The sequence below is a fragment of the Lygodium microphyllum genome, chromosome 3 (genome assembly GCF_053477565.2).
Source record: "Lygodium microphyllum isolate KBCC chromosome 3, Lygodium_microphyllum_v1.1.10, whole genome shotgun sequence".
Taxonomy (NCBI): Eukaryota; Viridiplantae; Streptophyta; class Polypodiopsida; order Schizaeales; family Lygodiaceae; genus Lygodium; species Lygodium microphyllum.
This window is the reverse complement of record NC_141137.1, coordinates 125706454-125709967: the sequence shown is the minus strand read 5'-3', so window position 1 is coordinate 125709967 and position 3514 is coordinate 125706454. Positions and strand designations below refer to the sequence as shown.

At 40.6% G+C, this 3514-nt stretch overlaps 1 pseudogene; it reads left to right on the top strand.

Moving 5' to 3' along the window:
• The first annotated feature begins 741 nt into the window (after positions 1–741).
• LOC148038864 (DNA (cytosine-5)-methyltransferase DRM2 pseudogene) lies at positions 742–1777 on the top strand (annotated as a pseudogene).
• Positions 1778–3514: the final 1737 nt, after the last annotated feature.

Below are 3514 nucleotides of genomic sequence, written 5' to 3'. Positions count from 1 at the left end.
AAGCTTGGAGGGGCCAGGGTAGCGATTAGATTGGGAGAAGAATTCATAGCCTGAAAAGGATAATAATTTGTATATACCATGCTCAAGACATGCCCTCTCTTTTGTATGGGAGCAAGGAACATGATTCCCAGCTTATGTATTTACGGGGTTCTTTCTCAATCCTTTGTCTATGACTTTGTGCATATTTGGACCTTTGAAAGAAATGGCATGGTTCGTTATGTAAAATGCAGTATTGTTTCTGTAAAATGGTCTTCAAATATTCAAAGCCTACAGCATCATCTATGAAACAAAGCGAGAGTGTGAGGGGAGGGAGGGAGGCATAATCACTTGATTTCTCCCTCACTGCAGGGCAAGAAGATTCCTATGGCAAGAGAGGTTGAACACTCATTTAAAATATCCAAGAGTGTTCAAATAACTAGACATGCTGGACCCTCACGAGGTATCTGTAGCAAAATATATTGGGCAGATGAAAGAGCCCTTAAGTTATGGTACAGTTACTTGGGCCTTAAAACAAAGATCAGCATTACTCCTGCTCTAGACTTGGATGAGAGTGCCAGTGAAGACTCAAGTGTTCACTGGCACTCTCAAGTGTTTACTTGAGTGAACACTTGAGAGTGAACACTTGAGTGAAGACTCAAGTGTTCACTCAAGTGTTCACTGGCTCGAGACTCAATCTATGAATGGAAAAACATCGCGCGTCCACATCTAGGTTCTATCCCACCCTTCAAGTTCAAAAAGGGCATGGGGTTTGGAATTCTTGGCTTTTTTAAAGGCACGCCAAAACCATTGAATAGTTTGATGGAAGCCCCTCCCTTTTTCTATTTTGAAAATGTTGAGAACGTTCCCAATTCAGAGTACGAGACCATCAAACGGCATTTTAATGGCATAGATCCAGAGTTCACAGACTCTAGATATTTTTCAGCATGCTTTAGGCCTCGTGGTTATGTTCATAACCTTCCAGTAGATGGAAGAAGGTTGATCCTTCCCCCTACTCCCATGACAATCTTTGAGGTGCTTTCAGAAATAAAGAAGTATTAGCATCCATGGGAACCGAGAGAGAAGTTGAATTGCATAAACACACGGCGTGCCCCTAGCACTCTATGTGGACTGATCAGAAAAATATTTTCTTCCCACAAAGAAAGTGAGATACCTTCTTATCTTCAACAGGAGATTGTCCTGGCATGCAAAAGATGGAACTTGGTCTGGGTTAGCCCAGGCCAAGCTGCCCCACTTGAACCCCATGAGATTGAGTTGGTGCTTGGATATGATCATGACCACACTCGAGGCTACTCTACCCTTTCAGATCGGTATGATGCATTGGGCAACTCATTTCAGGTCAATACTATTGCATAACATCTTTCACCACACTGAAAGAATTATATCTACAAGGTTTAATAGTTCTTTCCTTATTCTCGGGCCTTGGTGGGGCAGAAGTGGCATTGTACAAATTTGGTATAATTTTGAAGGCTGTTGTTATTGTGGAGATCAATGATAAATGTAAAAACATAATAGCCAGCTCTGCTGGTGGAACAAAACTGGCCAAACAGGCCGATTTCAAATGGAGGATGATGTTAGAGATCTTACTGATGATAAGTTGGCTAAGATTGTGGATGCAGTGGGAAAGATTGACCTCATAATTGGGGGAAGCCCCTGCAACAATAGAGTAAGCAGGGTAGGCTTGGGTGGCAAAGAATCCTGTCTTTTCTTTGAATTTCCCAGGATTATGAATAGTTTAAAACATATCATGCAAGCAAGAGGTTACTTTTGGGCTGTTTAAAGCTGCACTAGCATGCAAAAAAGAAAAGGAGGTGTAATTTGTATGAGATCCGAATCAGTTTTGGTCCTTGGTAGCCCTGCAGGCAATCTTCTTGAATACTAATAGTGGCTTGCCTTTGACAAACAGCCTATTTTTTGTACATGTCCTTTGTTCTTGCTGTTAAATTTACGGGACCCAAACTCTCAAATCAACCTTCTGCTGGCAACGATTGTACATGATCTTGTAGGGGTGTTAAAAACCTTTCATGTAACTTGCAACATTCCTAATAGAAGTCATCATATAGGCCTTTTCTAGTGTTTGTGAGTCCTACGGTTTCTACAATATTTGAGTCTTCCTTGGTCACTGTGTTTTGTTCAATGCAAGTTGTGAGCAATATTTGAGTCTTCCTTGGTCTTTATATAGAGAAAATTCTACAATATCTAAGTCTTCCTTGGTCTTTATATAGAGAAAATTCTCTCGTTCTTAAGGTGCATAAGACATTGGTTTCCTTCTTAGCTTCTAGCAAACTCCACCATAAATGAGGCGTGCATGTCACTTTTATTGCTTGATCATCTCTATCCACTTACTCGTGGTGTTGCTTGATCATCTCCACCCACCCACCCACAAATTAACGTATGTCAAAGTGTTTCCCATCTCGTGGTGTTGCACGGACCTCGCCACCACTCTCTCTTTGTTTTTTATCCATTCATTATCTCCTCTCCTTCCATCTCTCTCTCTTTTTCTCTTTCTTTATTATGTTGTATGTTTATTCCCTCTCTCTCGTTCCTTCTTCATTTTTCTCTTCCTCCCCCTCTCTCATTTTCTTTAACAAAACTATTACAACAATAACAACAACAACAACAACAACAACAACAAACAAGAAAACCACTACTACTACTACAACCATGACTACAACGACTACGACTATGACCACGACTACAACGACTACGACTATGACCACGACTATGACTACAACTATGACTACGATTACGACTACGACCATGACCATGACCACGACCACGACCACGAGCATGACCACCACTACCACTACCACTATAATAAACAAGAAAAGAAGAAAAAACAACAACAACAACAACCACAACAACTACTACTACTACAATAACAATAAACAAGAAAAGAAGAAAAAACTACTACTACTACAAAAAAAAAACAAGAAAACTAAACAACAATAAACAAGAAAAGAAAAAAAACTACAACAACAACAACAACAACAACAACAAACAAGAAAACCACCTCTCCCTCGTCTCTCTCCCTCCCTCTCCCTCTCCCTCTCTTTCTCTCTTTCCCTATTATGTTTAATGTTTTCTCTCTCTGTCTCTCATTTTTTCTTTCCTTTTCTCTCTTCCTCTCCCTCCCTCACCCTCACCCTCTCTTTCTCTCTTTCCCTATTATGTTTAATGTTTTTTCTCTCTCCTCTCCCTCTCTCATTTCCTTTTCTCTCTTCCCCTCCCTCTCTTTCTCTCTTTCCCTATTATGTTTAATGTTTTTTCCCTCTCTCTCTTTTTCCTTCTTTCCTTTTCACTCTTCCTCTCCCTCTCTCATTTCCTCTCCCTCCCTCACCCTCATCCTCTATTTCTCTCTTTTCCTATTATGTTTAATGTTCCACTCTCTTTCCTCTCCCTCTCTCATTTCCTCTCCCTCCCTCACCCTCACCCTCTCTTTCTCTCTTTCCCTATTATGTTTAATGTTTTTTCTCTCTCCTCTCCCTATCTCATTTCCTTTTCTCTCTTCCTCTCC